Source organism: Triticum aestivum, chromosome 1A (genome assembly GCF_018294505.1).
Source record: "Triticum aestivum cultivar Chinese Spring chromosome 1A, IWGSC CS RefSeq v2.1, whole genome shotgun sequence".
NCBI lineage: Eukaryota > Viridiplantae > Streptophyta > Magnoliopsida > Poales > Poaceae > Triticum > Triticum aestivum.
The window spans coordinates 556,807,820-556,827,638 of record NC_057794.1 but is presented as its reverse complement, the minus strand read 5'-3'; positions in this window follow the sequence as shown (position 1 = coordinate 556,827,638).

Here is a 19,819-nt window from a genome sequence, read left to right as displayed (position 1 = left end):
CTAGATAAATGACATAATGCTCTAGTAGCATCTATGTGTGCAACCGCCGATCTCTAAGCCCTCAACTGGATTCACAGTTAGGTAATTACTGATTAGTGTAAGCTTCTACATCTACTGTTCAGCATTGCACTTCATTTTCACCCCTAATAGCCACTTAATCCATCAGAGTACATGGAGCCATACATCTCAATCACACCAGAATGCCCTAACCTTAGGATTGTTATCAAATCTAGAGAAGAGGTATGTGCGATCGGGTCGGCGTGCGGTACGTAATTGTGAGCTCACCGTTCTTGCCATACTTGAGACGGAAAATGACCAAACGGATCACACACTCCTTGTTGACCCTCTCACAACTCCTCTTGTTGAATCGCTCGCATGCCTCGACCTCCACAAGGCAATAGGTGTTGTCACCCACGTATACAAGACTAGCACCGACGTGCCGGCCATCATGATCCCTCCATTCCAGGTAGTCCAAGTTGGCCTCGAACACGTTGAGCCCGTTCCCGGAAGCCACGGCCAGCGTCCATGGACGACGAAGCGCCGGTGGGAGGCAAGGGATAACGGAGACCCCCGTCGTGTCGGTGTCATACATGAGGGTGACCGCGTCCTCCTTGGTATGTAGCGCGCCGGCGGCGATGATCTTGCTGCCGAGAGCGGCGAAGTTCCAAGGACGATCAGTGACATGCATCTTCTCTTGGCGGTGGACCGGAGCCGGCAGGGTCAAATCGCCCCCTCCATCGGAGCAGTTGTCGTCGTCCAGATCCAGCTTGTAGATGCTGAACCCCTTGTTCCAGTCGTCCAGCACGAGGTACAAGTGACGTCTCTTGTGAGCAGCTGCTTGCGCGGGGTTGGCATCCAGGAGAGCGATGCCGGTGGCCCTGTCGTCCACCCACGGCGACGACGACGAGAACGCGGCTGCGCAGCCGGGCGCGCGGCGACCCAGCTGAGACACGGAACGGCACCCGTGGCGACGGAGACGGCGTAGGAGAAACGACCGCAGCATCGTGGCTTGTTGTGCATGCGACGGGGCGGCTGATGGATACGAGGAGGATCGGGAGCTAGCTAGCTAGGGCTGTGCGTCTCGATGGATCTATATTCCCGGAGGCGTATATGCATCTACCTCTTGAGGGCATGTACAATGGTTGATAAGATAGTCTTATCTTAAGTCTTGCATGTGATTTAGAGATGACAAAAAAATTTGTCTACAATGGGTCATATCTTAGCCTTATCTTCAATAACTAGTAATTCCTAAAAATATGGTGAGACATATTGTGCTAAGAGATCACCTCTTGTCTTCTCTTAAATAAGAGAAGACAAGTCTTTTCTTATGAGTTTTCTCTCCTCCACCTCATCATCTATCCTACGTGGCATTGCTAAGATAGAACCATTGTACATGCCCTGACGTAGAGATTTTTTTTTCTTTAGGTTTTTTTAGGTTTTTTTTTGAGACAATTTACCGAACCCTGCATGAGTGCCTTGCTTCTGGGCCTAAAAACCAGAACTGACCAGCACCAAACCGAGGGCTCGTGATGGGCCAATTGTTGCAGGATGCGAGTTTACTAGAAGAACTTTTTCAACAAAAACCAAACTAGAGTTCCTATTTTTATTTCGAGAAATGTAACGACCGAACGTTCGGCTTTTGTTAATTGATCCGAACGAGTTTGGATGTCGTTTGATCCTGATTTCGCGGCCGCAGGTATCGCTGGTTCGATGTGCATGCGATTTTTTTTTTCCGTCCGATTAGAGGTACACACCAAAGCGAAAAAGTATGCAAGAATTGGGATTCGATCCCGTTCATTAGCCAATCCACTAGCATGCTGTAGTTGTCAATAACTTAGCATAAAGTGATATTTGACCGCAAGACTAAATTCTATATTTTGAGAGAGCAGCTACACGTTTGACTGGGCTCGCTTTGTCATTGTTTCGTACCTATCTACCATGCCTAAAGTTCAATGATTTTTTTGGAAAAAACAAATGATATCATGCCTGACTTCCAAATTGTATGATGCCTAACCTAGGACACAATAAAATTCTAGTAAGAAATTGTACTCACGAGTTAGCGTCTCAATTTTTTTCCGCATACCATTCCACTTGGTGTATGCTGGCTTCAATCTTGCGTTTCATACAGAGAAATCAATTTTTTCGAGGACATGCCGGTGCCTATGACAACGGAAGTGATGGCTAGTCGTTAAGTTTTGTGTAAATAGCATGACACAGATCGTGGACGTGATAATTTACTCGCAAACATCACGATAACTTTGACATGAGGATTCTTTTTTATTGAAAACACTCTCGGTAACTTGTATATAAATAACACAGTGATATACATACCACAGACCTGATAACTTAGATACAAACATCATGATAACTTTGATTGGGGGGGTGGGGGGGTGTTGGAAAACATACCGCATATATCTTCTGTGTAAAATATCATGGTAATATACGTACCGCAAATATCACAACTTAGGTACAAACACCACGTAACTATTTACGTGGGAAAAAGATTTTGAAGATGCATCCGTGATAATTTCTATATAAATAGCATGGTAATATACACCTAACATACTTGATAACTTAGGTACAAACATCGTGATAAATTTGACATGGGGAAACAAGGTTGTTGAAACCCTTGTAAAATTTGTGGCAAATACTACCTCCGTTTCTTTTTACTCCGCATATAAGATTTGGTCAAAGTCAAACTACACAAAGTTTGACCAAATTTATATAAAAAAATATGAACATCAACAATATTAAAACTATATAGTATGAAAATACATTTTGTGATGCATCTAATAACATTGATTTCATATTGTCAATGTGTATATTTTTAATATAAAGTTAGTCAAACTTTACAAAGCTTGACTTTGACCAAACCTTATATGCAGACTAAAAAAACGGAGGGAGTATCAATGCGTTATATGCACCACCGACCTGATAGTTTCGGTACAAACACCACGATAGCTTTTTATCTAGGGAAAAAGTTGTTGAAGACGCACCCGTGATAACTTCTATATAAATAGCATGATAATATACACACAATATACCTGATAACTTAGGTACAAACATCATGATAATTTTGACCCGGGAAAACAACGTTGTTGAAAACATAACCCCGGTAAAAATTGTGGCGAATAACAGTGCATTATATGCATCGTAGGCGTGATAACTTAGGTACAAACACCATGATAGCTTTTTATCTGGGGTGGGGGGTTGTTGAAAAACATATTCCTGATACTTTGTGTGCAATAACATGGTATACATTAATACACACAATAAAGTTGATAACTCACTACAAACTCCACGGTAACTTTTGACCCCGGGATAAAAGTTTATTGAAATGTACACTCATAACTCATGTGTAAATAACATGGTAATATACATACAACAGGGCCGATAACTTACTTAATCCAGACGTGGTAACTTTTTGACCAGGGAAAAATGTTGTTAAAAAATACATCTCAATAACTTATGTGTAAACAACATGATAATACATGCACATGAGAGCCGATAAGTCATATACAAATATCACGGGAATTTTTTGAGCGGGGGGGGGGGGGGGTGAAAATTGTTGAAAAACATACCGCGATAACTTTTGTGCAACATGGTAATATGCACAACAAAGCTGATAACTCACTGCAAACATCATAATCACTTTTTGACCCTGGGATAAAAGTTTGTTGAAAACATACCACGGAAACTTTTGTCTAAATGACACGGTAACTTGTGTATGACAAATGTGATAACTTACGTAGCCCAGATGTGGTAACTTTTGGTCTAAAGTAAAAGTCATCAGAACATATCAACATGGGATCTAGTTTTGAAAATCTCGTCGAGACGATTTTTTTTGTGAAGACGGTTTTTCAATCGAAGCGACGGTTTGAGCTACAAAACATTTTGAAGTTTGAAAAAAAGAAATCTAGAATGACATTAGCTTAGCGTCCTTTAGTGCATATATGCATGTTATTAAAGAGAGAAGTGCACCTGAAAGGAAAATTATTAATTCTAATCCATGCATGTACATAATTAGAGTGAAGTAAGAATCGTTCTTGCCTATTGCTAAAATCCGAATGTTTGGTAGTTATAAAAGTCCTTTTTATTTTGAAGAATGTTGGCTTCTCTCTCCAAAAAGGAAACAATGTGTGGTTTTAATTCTCTCTGCTATGTTTCATGTTTTTCTGGCTAACCCCAAAATCCAAGGAGCGACATACAAAGAACAATGTTTTGATGCCATGTGACCTGATCAATGCTCGTTCATCATCCCCCATTTCCCTTGTTTCTCAACTGTCGATGAGTGCACATAACTGGCATGTCAATATGTGGAAGGTTGTTTGCTTGCATGTACCAGTACTATCAGCACTAGTGACGACATCCCTACCTCGCCTATATGTTGGGCGTGTAGATCTCGCTCCTACAACCTCCTCATATGGATATCTCATTGCCTATACTTTTGTGGACATTTCATTCCTAACCGGGGTTGCTTACTTGATAAAGTTCTATATCTTCCAATAAAAAAAGAATTAAAAAAATCTCAATCACCGTGGGGATGTATGATTTTTATTGCTCATCACTTAATTAAGGACAAGAACCAATTCTTGACATTAATTGAGATTTTTTTAATCAATTCATGGTCCTTTGGGATAAGATATTTTTTGAGGGAAAACAAATGAGTGTAATCCCTTTGAAGAAAAATATAGTCCTATTCTTTTAATCATAGAATTGCACCAAAGGTTTTTTCTTCATAAGGCATGATATTCACTTTTCCAACAAAGTTTGGAGAAGCCTAAATATGAGCTCCAAACTCATGGAAAAACTCGATACATGTATTTTTCTCTCGGTTTTGTCTCTCGAATCAAGTAACATCTAATATCAAAATCCATGTACTTTCATGTGCAACATAAAAAAATTCTTCTAATAATTCATATGTATTTTTGTTCCACTGTAATCCAACTCGCCATGGTATTTTAATTATGTGTTTTTATGGCCTCAAATGCCTAAATTTAGTTTTTGATATTTTCTTTCTTTTGTTATTGGCCAAGGAAAACTGTAGACAAAAAGACCTACACAATGCAAGATGGGTCTAAGAAGAAATTAGAAAGGAGGGTGGATGAGCTCATATCTCCTCTTCTGCTAGCAGAGCGGGGAGAAGGAGTGTCGAGAGAGATGATGGGGACACATGCAGATAGAGAAGCAATGTGTGTAAAACTACCTGTGTTTGCTAACTACTACCTCTGTATCAAAATTTTAGGACATCTTTATATGCTAAGGTAATACAACACGACATACAAATATCTCTCCAGATTGTACCTACAATCTCGACTGTACCTACAATCTTCATAACTCCAGATTGTTTAATATACCAAAAATTATGAGAATAATTCTTGACATTGCATTACTAATTATACCTTGAGAGCGTGGTGCTGTTCGGAAGAAGACAAAACTATGAATTTATATGGTACATATTTTCCAACACTTTTTTTATAACATTGTATATATGAGGCTTGTACTACGGTCATGTTTTTTTTAAGTTTCACATAACAGCCACACCTCTTTGACATGATATTTTTTCAAAACCAGGTGTACTCATGAACAACACAAATTCCCAATGTACATTTTCTATTTACAAGTAAACCTCAATCTACGCATTACAAAAATAATTCCACAACACCTGTTTCATGTGAGTGCTTTTCCAAAACCGACGTACTCACCAAGCACCACACATTGCGAATGTATATTTTCTATTTACAATTAAACCTCAATCTAGCCATTACAAAAAAGCCACAAAACCTCGGTCACATGAGTGTTTTTTCAAAACCGGCGTAGTCATGAAACGCCACAAAATCCCAGTGTAGATTTTCTATTACAATTAAACCTCAACCTAGCCATTACAAAAAGTCCACAACTCCTCTTTCAGGTGAGTGGTTTTTCAAAACCGTTGTACTCATGAAACATCACACATTCCCAATGTAGATTTTCTGCGAAAAGATAATTATCAATCTAGCTAGTATAAGCACAGATCATTTTCTATTGATACTTAGACCCTGTTTGTTTCATAAGTCATAGGACTTTTTTAAGTCCCAACTTATAAGTCATAAGTCCCTACCTGTTTGTTTACAGGGACTTATAAGCCCCGAGTCCCTACCTGTTTGTTTGCAGGGACTTATAAGTTGATAAAACACTTGTTCACATAACCCTTGTTCATACAAATGAATTACAGAATAGTGACAACTGAAATAACACTTGTTCACAACACTTGTTCATACAAACGATTAACATTTGTTCATAAGAACCAGAATAAGAGAGAGTACATAAGAACTGAGATAAAAGAAATTACATAAGCAAACAACACTTGTTCATAACACTTGTTCATACAAACGATTAACACTTGTTCATAAGAACAAAAATAAGAGAGAGTACATAACAATCGAGAAAAAGAAATTACATAAGCGAACAACACTTGTTCATATCATTGTTGTTTCAAGGACCACAACCCATCAGCGACCCAAGCTCTGAATTGATTCATAGCAGCACTGTCCATCTCATTTGTTGAATCATTTGTTGTGGTCGTTGGCATAGACAATGGTACATAATTTTCATCTTGATCACACTTGTCGAATTCTATATCAGGGAGTTGACTTTGTCTAATAAAATTGTGCAGTGCAATGCAAGCCACAATGATTTTGCTTTGTTTCTGCTGTGGATAACTAGGCAAGTGAAACAAAATCCTCCACTTGTTCTTCAAGACTCCAAAACACCTCTCGATGACATTGCTAAGTGAAGAATGGGTGAAATTGAAGTGTTCCTTTTTTCCTCTAGGCATTGTGCCATCACGGTACTCCTGGAAATGATAGGTTAAACCCTTGAATGGTGCAAGATAACCCGGTCTATTTGGGTACCCTGAGTCCACAAGATAAAACTTATTAGGTGGAGGTTTTGGAAACTTGTCACCAAATCTGGATCGGGCATCATTGAAGATCCTCATGTCATGCACTGATCCTGGCCAACCAGCTAGGACAAATGTGAATCTCATATCAAAGTCACACACACACACATCACATTCTGACTCTTCTCCTTATGTCTATTCCTATGCTGGGCAGCAGTGGCAAGTGGTACCACAACTTGTATGTGTGTCCCATCTATTTCACCAATGCAATTATCCATAAATGGTGCATACTTTCTAAATCTTAATTTGGAATGCACAGTTCTGAATTGACGATCTACTGGCCTGATGATGTCTTTTGCAAGCTTGATCAGACATAACAAAACCTTATCAAACTTCCTTACAATGGTCTCCAATGACCTAACAAATCTGTTTTCTGCTTGTCTTACAGATTGAGGGGAACCTACTATCCAAAGAAACAGGCCTAGAGACTCAACTGATGACATTTTTTAGTGGACTTCAAACCATAGGAATCAACAAGCACACTATGCAATTTCTCAAACACTGGTCTGTGCATTCTAAACATGTTGTAACAAGCAGTTTCGTTGCCTAGTGTTGTCATAACCCAATCATGCCCAGTCTGTATTGGTACTCTTCTAGGTCCTTTGTTACCGTAAGAGTCCAAGTAGTACATACCAATCAAGCAGGCCATCTGCATCATTCTTCTCTTCCTTTTTTGGTGCATGAACAACATCAGTGCTTCATCATCACTGCTGCTCCCATCATCACTGCTGATTCCATCAACACTGTTGTCATCATCCTGAAACATGCAAACATTAGTACAACTTCTTCATCATGACCTCTTCAACTTGAAAACATTAGTACATGCATGAAAAAGGACACACAGTAACATGCAATGATCATTTAAAAAGGACACACAGTCACACAATACAGGTCCATTACATAAATTAGAAAAAGGACAAACAAGATCACTACTACACTAGGACAACTTCTTCATCATGCACCACCTCTTCAACCAAGTCAGTCTACCTGATCACTTGAAATGTTCTGAAATATGACTCTGTTTGCCTCATCTGCAAACAGTTGAGTTGCCATGAAGTACTCAACACTTGTTTCTTCTGCACCACATTTAACTGCCAACATTTGACAATGAGTAATTGATTCCTTTCTCTTTTGCCTTGTCCTTTGCTTCCCGCCTTTTGTTTGCATATTCAGTGATCATGTCAGAAGTGTTCTCACTATTCATAGTATTGATGAGCCCTGTCATTAGTTTCACCATTGGGCTCTTGTGTTTCTTGCTTGGGCTTGAAGCTGACTGTTCACCGCCGCTGCTTCCCCTCTTCCTGCTGGTGGTGCTCATTGGACTCTCCTCATTCCCATCATCGGCAACAACATATTCTTCTTCATCTTCATCTATGGGCACATAAGCTGATGATCCTTCAACTGCCACACCTTGAAATAGCTCTATTAGCATATCCAAATACTCAGGATTGCCACCCTTGAATTTTCTAACATCTGGTCTCTCCTGCAACATTAGTTAGGTAATTAGGACAAGGCTAAATAATGTAACCAAGTGTGAGCAATTCAGATGTATTTTGCAGAATAATGTATGTACCTTAATTACTTTTTTCCACCACTCATTCGATGCGGTTATAGCTCCATCTCCAGTACGGCCACAACCTGTTTGCTGCCCCAACCACACCCAAGCAGTATAGTGGCTCTTGAGTCTAGTTATGCAATTTTTGAATTGCTTGGTAGTATGGAGGAGGCCAGCACGCTGATAATTTTTTTCTTCATGTTATTGTAGGCTCTACTTGTCCAAGTACCATTCACACAGTGCTCATCCCTAGCTTCCTCACAGGCGATGTTACAAAATACAGTGATCTCGTCTGTCCAATCAGCCTTGGCAATGTCTTTCTAAACAAAAAATAACAAGTACACAATTCAAACAAAAGTAGAATCAAGCTGGTTCAAATTTTACACCAAGGTATACCATTGTACACACAATTAGCTAGCATATAAAGAAGATGAATTTGCACCCTGTGACAGAAAGCTAACTATGTATACCAATCATAATTTTACCTCTCCTAAAGCAAAATCCTCATCTTCATCTTCAAAGCCTTCATTCTCATCGACATCTTCTGAAGATGCAGCAGTTGACGACACACGTTGCTTCCCCGCATCTTTTCCTCTACTGCCGGCCGACGAGGACCCATGGGCTCGACCTACACCACGTCCGGTGACCTGCGACACAGTCCTCCCACGCCCTATCACGCCTCCCTCAACGGCAGCTACGCCCGGGGTGACGAACGGACGCAGGTGAGAGCCAGCTCGGCCTCCGAAGTTTAGAGACCGTGCTCGTCCTGCTCCGCCCTGAGACACGGGCCTCCCACGACCAGGTCCAGTAGGAGGAAGACCATGGCCGGCGGACTGGTCGAAGAGGAGTTGCTGGTACGAGCCCAACTCCGGGAAGTCGTTGACGTTGTGATTGAGATCCAAGAATCCCATTCCCCTCCCGAGATTTCCCCCAGCGGATGAGCCCTGCGATGCCTGATGATGCGCGTGGAACTGAGACAAGAAGGGGATCCGATCCTCCTCATCGTCGGCCATGGCGGCGACGATTCTGGGTACTGGGGGCGGCGGCGGTTTTGGGTACTGGGGGCGGCGGCGGAAGAAGCGAAGCGGGGCAGGAGCGATGCGGGGCAGGAGCGGTGCGGGCAGGGGAATCGATGGAAAAGTCCCAATAAGCTCCTGCCTGAGAGTCTTTTTTGATAAGTCCCAAATCACTACTTTAAGTCCCTATAAGTCCCTCCTGTTTGGTTTAGATGAGACTTATAGGAACTTTTTTAAGTCCCAAAACCAATAAGTCCCTTGAAACAAACAGGGTCTTAGATTGTTGCATAACTTTGCGCAGAGAAGAAAATTTTCAAAAACTGAACATTTGAAACTCGATCATGTCTATCTATTAGGAGAGATGTGGTGCACTGAAAAATAAACATAAATATTTAACAAGTACCATCCGACCTTGGAAATTACAGCAAATGTTCCAGTTTGTTTCCGCCCCGAATAGCTAGCTACTTAATTAACACGTGGAAGCATACATACACCTCAATCACATCCAGAATGCCCTCACCTCGGTGTTGTTACCAAATCTAGGGAAGAGGTATGTGCGATCGGGTCGGCGTGCGGTGATTGTGAGCTGGCCATTCTTGCCATACCTGAGACGGAAAATGGTCAGGCGGACTGCACACTTGTGGCCGACGCACAGACGACGCCTTTTCTTGAATCTCTCATGTGCCACTAGCTTGACGAGGCAGTAGTTGTTGTCACCCATATACACAAGAGTAGCACCGATGTGCCAATCATCATCAGGGTCGAACAACCTCTCAGAGCAAAGCTTCCAGGCCGGTTGCGCAAGGCACCCATCCGGAGACGCGACATCGCACGAGGAGAGGTAGCCATCCGCCAGCTGCTGGGTGTGATGAAATATCTTGTGGAGTCCCACCCATGCCTCCAGCTCGCCATCGTAGTGGCCCTGGCCATGAAATGGCAGGTCCCACTCGCCGTGGTGCCTCCATTTGCCGCCCCCCATGTAGGAGAATGTTTCAGGGGTACGGGTACTGGAGGAGCCCTCGTATGATCTTGTCAGGCTAATAGTGTCGTCGCTGTCTGAGGGGTACTCAGCCTTTGAATCTGACGATGTATCTTTCTTCCAGCCTGAGTGGCCCACAGACACGAATAGCGTGCCCCTTGCTCCCTTTGGGTGTACTGCGCTAGAATCAATGTCGTGGACACGAAAGGGCAGTGGTGACGGGATGGTGTCCCAAGTCCAGTGCTGTCTGACTCCATAAACCGACTCATCTAGGCGGTGCATTTTGTTGCCAACCGCGAAAACATTCAGGCCTTTCCCGGCAGCCGCGGCCAGCGTCCAGGGACCGCGCAGCACCTCCGGTAGACGAGGCACAAGCCCCTCCGTCTAACTCTACTCTAGAGGGTAAACAACCTTCTTTGCTTCATACATACTCTCGGGCAATTCGTTATCCTTTGAAAACATATTCTTTATCTTACCAGCAACTTTTCAAATCTTTTGTCAGATACACCATTCTCTACCTTCCATTGTAGCAATTTCAGTGTGGTGCCCATCTTTTTCTTTTCACCTACGCAATTTGGGTACAACAATTTTTTGTAATCCTCTAACATGTGCTGCAACTTCTTCTCCTCCAAATCACTTGTGCAGTTTCTCTTTGCATCGGCAATGGCCCGACCTAGATCATCAATGGGCTCATCCGATGCCTCTTCTTCAGCTTCTTTCCGCATTGCCGGTTCAGCTTCTTCCCGCATTACCGGCTCAACTTCTTCCCTCATTGTTGTATCATCGTATTCAGAGAACCCATGGCCAGGATAGCTGTCGTCGTCCTCTTCTTCTTCTTCATTGGTCCAAATATTATAGTGGGGCATGAAACCAGACTCAAACAGGTGGACGTGAATGGTTCTTGATGTAGAGTAATTGTGACCATTCTTACAGCCAGCACATGGACAAGGCATAAAACCATCCGCCCGCTTATTTGCCTCAGCCGCAAGCAGAAAAGTACGCACGCCATTAATGAACTCGGGAGAGCATCGGTCATCGTACATTCATTGTCGGCTCATCTTCAATACACAGCACCGAAAACACCAAATTAATACAATACATAAAGTTCATACATAAAGATCATACAACACTTAAATGCAACAAACAAATAACTCTCTAGCTAAAGAATTTAAATGCAACAACAAATGCGATTAAGATCGTAACTAAGATAAAAATTGATCCAACAGCATAATGATACCAAGACTCACTATGAATGGCATATTTTCTAATATTTCTAATCTTTAAGCGCATTTTCTCCATCTTAATCTTGTGATCATCGACGACATCGGCAACATGAAACTCCAATTCCATCTTCTCCCCCTCAATTCTTTTCAATTTTTCCTTCAAATCCTCGTTTTCTCTTTCAACTAAATTTAACCTCTCGACAATAGGGTCGGTTGGAATTTCCGGTTCAACTACCTCCTACATACAAATATCTATGTCAACTTGATGGGCATAATTTGTCATAAACATGAAATGAATGAATAGTTTTAAAAGAGAATATACCACATCCGAATCATAACCCGGATGAGGGCCGACGGGGACGGATATCAAAACCATGGCACTATGTATAACAAACAACGTATGAGTAAGATAATTATACGAGTAACTATATATCCAAATCACACAAACATCAATTTGTTATATAAAACTTCATGAACAAGAGGGTCACCACAAGGTGGTGCCGGCGACGGGACGTTGCGGGCGATCGACGGTGGTTACGACGGAGATTTAGAAGGCACTAAGTAAACCACACCTACATATGCAAACTAAGTGTTATTTTTTACCTCAAATTGCATATAAATCAAATACTAACACATATATATAATTCCTCCCAAATTACTAAACTCAAAAATCAATCACTATATAAAGCATTGCATGAGCTAATCTAGCAATGAGAGATGAAAGGACAAAGTTGCTAACCTTTGTGATCATTTGAATGGATGGGGGCCTTCAAATCTTGACAAATTTTGGGCAAAATGTGTGATGAGCTTGAGAGGAAGAGGGAAAAGAACAGAGAGGAGAGGGGAAAGGGGAAGAACAGAGCGAGCTCGGGTGGACGAAGGGTCTATGTAGGACGACCTTTAGTACCGGTTCATGATACGACCCGGTACTAAAGATGCTGGAGGGGCCCCGGACTGACAACATCTTGCCACCACTCACTTTAGTACCGGTTCGTGGCACGAACCGGTGCTAAAGGTTCACCACGAACCGGTACTAATGATGTCCGCCCGCCTAGCCGTTGGAACCGGCACTAATAGACACATTAGTGCCGGCTCAAATTCAAACAGGCACTAATGTGCTTCACATTTGACCCTTTTTCTACTAGTGAGGTTTTTATTTCCCTTCCTATGTTTCTTTTTTGCCAAACAGACCCCTACATTGTTGACAAGAAGCAATTGACGAAGATCTTACGAGATGGCTTGCAAATCCAGACATCAAACAGAATTTTGGTAATATATATTATGTATGCAATAGTTTGAAGGGATGCTTACCAGGTATATACCACTCAAAATCTAGGTCCAGTAACTATCCACTTGCAAATTCACTGCAAGTTTGTGTAACAAATATATATACATCAACTAGGATTTATGTTTAAGTCTGTGGTACAATTGAAAGACTAGGGAGAAGAGGGTGGATTGTACTACCTGATCGCTTGCTGTACATCTGAAAGAGATTCAGTTCGTCTGAATATTCTGATTTTGTGACATGGTCGCCTGTGAATAGCGCCTTTAGCAGTTTGGTCAACAAGCAGACTGAGTCCAACATAAAATGGTTTCATTTTCATGAGTGAATCTTACCTTAGATGTTTAGGAGAAGATCAGTATAGCACCACATAACTATTGGTAAAATGATCATTAATTAATGACATCATTACCATCCAGCCATCTTGTCTTTCCAAAGAACAACATACGAGCTTCGTTCTCTGAAGTTTAAGAATAATACAACCATCTTGCCTTTCGAAAGAATAACAAAGATAAATATAGAACCGTGTAAGTCTGAACATACATGTGGGTCAAAAACATGTAGTGTGCTCCACCGAGATTCTCAATCATGTCCACTAGTATCGGCTTATACCTTGGACTGAAATATTAAGAGGTTATCATAACAACTATAGCGAATATAATCACTGTTTTCAGATCAAATAAGGAATCGATCTCACGATGGTTGATGCTTGATGCAGCGGAGGATCACAGGTGTATTGCCTGCAGTTTCAATTTAACCGGGCAGTTGCCATCATCGTGAGACTTGCCAACTTGAGGAACTACAACGACTCTTTGTTCCAGCCATATCCGATCCACCGGGCCAGAGCTTTCACGTCATCTACAATGCACGGTGCTCGCGGCGCGCCGTTGGCGCCGGCCTCGTTGCCGCACTCCCGGAACCCCTCAAGCAGCTCATGCTCGTTCGGTCATGCAGGACGGCGTTGTAGCACTGTCATTGGATGTGAATCGCATCAAAACCGGAAGCAGCGTGCGCGCTGATGTGGCGTGTTTCCTCCTTTGTTACACTCTGATTGACTGATGGTTAGATGGTTGATGTTGCAGTTTGATGAGGCCTAGGGGGTGTGGCTTCTGCTGAAATTTTTTACACCACCAGCTCCTGGTGAGTTTGCTCCCCTGAGTCATTATAGAGGAAGTGAGAATGTTAGAAAGGAGAAGAAGAAAAAACCTTGCTGCCGGAGATGACATCCACACCATTTTGTGTGTGTTGGAGTGATTGAACCATGGCAACCAGAGCTGACATCGCATCTCCCTTCCTCATACGCACTTTTTGGGTAGTTGTGCATCTATATTCCATTCTGCACACCAAGAGATTATGTTATTTTTCTTTTACTGAAGCAGTTACGATTTAGTAGTACATCGTTATCATTCTCAACAAATTCATACATGACACCTTTCATACTCATGTATAAGAAAGAACTTTCAGCGATTGAGTTACCTTATTCGACTTTATGTTTTCCAGGAGGGGAGTCCGGGAGGCGGGACAGCCGGCAGGGGCGCCATTCTGTTCGGGGATGCTTGGATCTGGTGATGCTGGAGCATGGGAACGGGAAACATCACCTCAGCTACGGAATTTCAAATAGCCAATTTACCTTTCTCCCTAAAGATTTCTTACTGTGCTGTCAGTATCATTGGTCTTGGGGTCTATGATGTGGCCACTAGAGATTCTTTGGCTGCGAAGCAGAATCGAGAACATGTCAGTGATAAAGTTGTTTGTGCCGGAGAAGAAGAATGGCAAAGGGATACTGGGAATTGCACCGTGTGCTCAATCTGCTAGCATAAATTGTTGTGGCGACATTCCTGTCAAGTTAGTAGTGCCAGAGGAGGTGAAACCAAATTTTTGTACGCCAAGCTGGGTGATGATTGGTGCAATTCTAATCCAAGTGCCATAACACATCCGAAGGCTATTTTGGAAAGGATGTGCACATAGTCCTTATTTCCTACGTAGTCATATTAGTAGTTGCGTTGTCAAGTGGGGTACTAATTCGTTTTATAATCCTACAGGTGATGTAATTAGTTCAAATCAGAGATAGAGTCTGTTAGAATCTAGAGTTAGAACTATGAGTCGGTTTGGTCTATACGTACGTCTCGCCTCTATAATGGGCTGGCTTCGGCCGTGTACGGAGATTAGTTTTTGGGCAGTCGAATAAAGAAACCAGAAAACGCCTTGTGTCAGGGGCACCAACGTGATAAGTTTTTGTGATCCATGACATGGGATTCGTCGCTGCTACGTCGTGATTGACCTCGTGTTAATTTTTTACGCAAGTCCTTTTTCTTCGGTTTCTTGCTATCTCAGTTGGATCCAAAGGCTTCTCCTCTTCTACATCTGTTTTTTTTCTGTGACTGTTGTTGCCGCTGTTCATTGTTATTTTGTAAGTGCTGTGAAGGATCGGACCAACCAGCAACTCGTCGGCTAGTCGAATCTTATCAAGTGGTATTCAGAGCTAAGGTTTTTCACGGTACTGTGTTGATCAAGATGTCAAGCTCGGTCAACAAGGATGATGAGGTTGCTGCTGATTCCGAGGAAATTGTATGTCCAGTGTACGCGGATGATATTCCTCAAAATATCCGGGACGGTTTTGACCACACATGCAACTACATCAAGCAATGTCATGACGCGCTCGGCAAAAGGATAGATGTTCTGATCACTCGGTTCGATGGTTTGGCAGACATCATCAATATGCTGGCGACGAATTTTACCCCATCACAGACTGCTCCGGCTGCTCCACTGTATTATGCACCACCGGCTCGCGATGGACATGCCGGCGTGCATGATAGCCGTTTGGCGGCACAACCTCATGCTGGAGATGATGGTCTCGGTGACGGTGTTGACCAGGCGGGGTACGCGCCACGAGCACGACACTTTGAGCCTCGTCCTGAAACTTCCGTTCGTGGCGGAGTGCATGACCGAGTTGGTCAAGCTGTGTGTGTGCCTTTGGATGATGGAATTGGACGCATAAAAATGTCAATCCCTTCGTTCTCCGGCAAGTGCGAACCAGAAGGCTATTTGGAGTGGGAGATGCGTGTTGATCAAATTTTTGATGCCCATCATTATAGCGAGGAGAAAAAAGTTCAACTTGTTGGAATTGAGTTCACCGGTTACGCGCTAATTTGGTGGAATCAAATTTGTCATTCAAGACATCGCCCGACGACTTGGCGAGGGATGAAAGAATTCATGAGGCGACGTTTTGTTCCCGAGCACTATAAAAGAGATATGTACAACAAGTTGCGGCGGCTCTCTCAAGGTAATATGAGTGTTGATGAATATTACAAGGAGATGTAATTGCTTATCATACGTACAGGGACAACGGAGGATCCGGAGACGACCATGGCACGTTTCTTTAACGGGCTAAATATCGAGGTGCACGATCGTGTTGATATGGTGGTCTACTACAACATACAAGATCTTGTGCATCAACCTGTGCGCGCGGAACAACAGATTAAGCGGCGCCAAGTCAGCACAGTTCCCAGTAACACTTTGAACACATGGCGACGCTCGCATCATAAGAATGAGGATATCGGTCCTAGCTCCAGGGCAACATCATCAAATCACTCTCATGGTTCCGTGCAAAAGGATGCCTCAAAATCAGGACCGTCGATGGTTGATTCTAGTGCACAGTCGACCAGACGCACTAGTGACAAAGAGTGTTTCAAGTGTGGAGGAAGGGGCGTATGAAGTGTGAATGTCCTAATGAGAAAAGAGTGTTGCTCACGAGAGATGGTTATGCATCCGCTAGTGACGAAGAGGCAGTTTCTGACACTTCTAGTGAAAAATCTAAGGATGTTGAAAACGTGGTTGCGAGTTTTGAAGCTGCTGGATCATATCCTTCACTGATGGTGCAACGAGTGCAAGAGGATCGCATTGAGAATAAGGGGCAGCGTTGGAATATTTTTCAGTCTGAGTGCAAAATCAATGACACCAAATGTAAGGTAATCATTGATGGTGGAAGCTACACCAATGCGGTCAGCAAGGGGTTGGTAGAGGCTTTAGGATTGCGCCCGTGGAAGCATCCACAGCCTCATCGCGTTGAATGGATGTACCATACTGGAAAGCTGAAGGTTACTCATAAGGTACGTGTGAACTTTTCAGTTGGAGACTATGATGGCATGGTGATATGTGATGTTATCCCTATGGATGTATGCCACTTATTATTGGGAAGACCATGGCAATATGATCGTGGTGCCACACATGACGGAAGGTCCAACACTTATTCATTTTGGAATAACAGAAAACGATATGTGTTGCAACCAATGTTTGCCAATGCTATCAAGGTGGATGCTATCATTTCAAATCCGAACAAGGTTCACGGAGCTACCACGAAACCGAGGACGGCTTCGTTTCAAGAGGGAGGGGATGATGTGGCCACTAGAGGTTCTTTGGCTGCGAAGCAGAATCGAAAACATGTCAGTGATAAAGTGATGTTTGTGCCGGAGAAGAAGAATGGCAAAGGGATAGTGGGAATTGCACCGTGTGCTCAATCTGCTAGCATAAATTGTTGTGGCGACATTCCTGTCAAGTTAGTAGTGCCAGAGGAGGTGAAACCAAATTTTCGTACGCCAAGCTAGGTGATGATTGGTGCAATTCTAATCCAAGTGCCATAACACATCTGAAGGCTATTTTGGAAAGGATGTGCACATAGTCCTTATTTCCTACGTAGTCATATTAGTAGTTGCGTTGTCAAGTGGGGTGCTAGTTCGTTTTATAATCCTACAGGTGATCGGTGTGGCCGAATATTTTATTAGTTAATCTGTAATTAGTTCAAATTAGAGATAGAGTTTGTTAGAATCTAAAGTTAAAACTATGAGTCGGTTTGGTCTATACGTACGTCTCGCCTATATAATGGGCTGGCTTCGGCCGTGTACGGAGATTAGTTTTTGGGCAGTCGAATAAAGAAACCAGAAAACGCCTTGTGTCAGGGGCGCCAACGTGATGAGTTTTTGCGATCCATGACAAGGGAATCGTCGCTGCTACGTTGTGATTGACCTCGTGTTAATTTTTGACGCAAGTCCTTTTCCTTCGGTTTCTTGCTCTCTCGGTTGGATCCAAAGGCTTCTCCTCTTCTACATCTGTTTGTTTTTCTGTGACTGTTGTTGCTGCTGTTCATTGTTATTTTGTAAGTGCCGTGAAGGATTGGACCAACCAGCGACTCGTCGGCTAGTCGAGTCTTATCAGTCTAGATTTTGTCAATATCAAAATCTGGGTACTTACCAAGATGGGGTCGATGGGGGCGCCTTCGAGGGGGACTGCAGGTGCCCAGCCCTCATCTGCCGGGGATCGCCGGCGGGTGGGTGGTCGGTTTTGGGATCTAGCGGATTCCGACGAGGACGGGGACTCGCCGGAGGCTTCACCGACATCTCCAACCCCTTCCGATCTCATTTGTGAATTCTTCAATCCCGGCTATGACAAAGATGATGTGGCGATGACGGTCGATAAAGTCTTGCCACCCGAGGATCCGGCTAGGATTGGACTACACGCTGGAGAGAGGAAGGAGATGGTTCGTCGGGTCGCCCATCGCAGAACGGCGGCGACGGTGATCCGGCCATGGAAGGGCCCCTTGCCTAAGGTAAATCTCCCTAACTTAACTTTGTTCGATTTGATTCGCCCGGAGTCTTGGATTGAGGTTAAGAGTAGGAAGAAGCCATGCCGGAAAGGGCCGAGATCGGCACCGGTGTTGGCCGCGGCGACGAAGCCGGCGAGCAAGCCGATCCAGATCGCTGTGGCTCGCCATGATCATTTGAAATCGATCTTGGGCCGTAGTGGGCTGGGTTTGGGCGTTTTTTTGCTTGAGGTCATTGGGCCAGGGACTATTGGGTATGAGGCCCAAGTGAGTCCGGGTCCTATCGATAGCGAAACTGACGTCGCATGCATCCCAGCGCCATCTACATCACATTCGTCTACCCCGAGTCCTAGGGTTTTTTTGCATCGGGCGCCTCGGCTGCGTTCTTCGGGTCCTGGACGCACTAGACGGATTCCTCCCCTGGTGGCCATGGCGGGCCGCGGGGCTGGTCTGCAGCCGGGAAAGAACATCGCTGTGCATACCGGGGCAGGCCGCATCGGGGGTGCGCCGCCGCCGGGTGGTGGCAGTGCCCGTGGTGCACCGCCGCCGGGTGTTGGTTCTGGCCGTGGTGCGCTGCCGCCACCGGTCTCTGGGTCCGGTCGAGGTATGCCGCCATCGGCGGCTGCAGCTGGCCGGGGTACTGCGGTCGGCCCTGGGATGGCGAGTGTGGTTGCAGGACGTGGTGGCGGTGCCCTTCCAGGGGTTCGGCCGCCGTCCCTGGGCTCGGCGGGGCTGCCTGCCGCGGGTCGAGGCAGGACGACCGGTGGTTCTCGCCCGCCAACGCCGGCTCTGGCTGGGGTGACCACAGCGTGCCGGGGTGGTGTGATCACACCCAGGACATCGGCGCCAAGGAATCAGGGTGTGACACATGGTCAGCCTCGGCCGCCCCCCCGCCGCACTACGTCGTGAGGCCGACTCAGAATCGGTCTGGGCCGATGCAGACGCAGGCGCCGCCACCGCAAAACACGGGTGCTGGAGGTGTTTCGGGAACGCCCCAGGGTCAATGGGGAGATGATGGGTACAATGCCTATGGAGATGGCCAGCACCGAGGTTCTTCGTCGACTGGCGGTGGCCGAGGATATGCATGGTAGGGCGACGGGACGGCGGAGAGACCTTTTCTCGGTCCTCCGGGTGGTTTTGTTAAGGGGGCGTATGGCTCGGGCTATCGGCAGCGGGGAGGCTACCGCGGTCATCGTGGTGATTTAAGTGGTCGAGGTGGCCGGTTTCG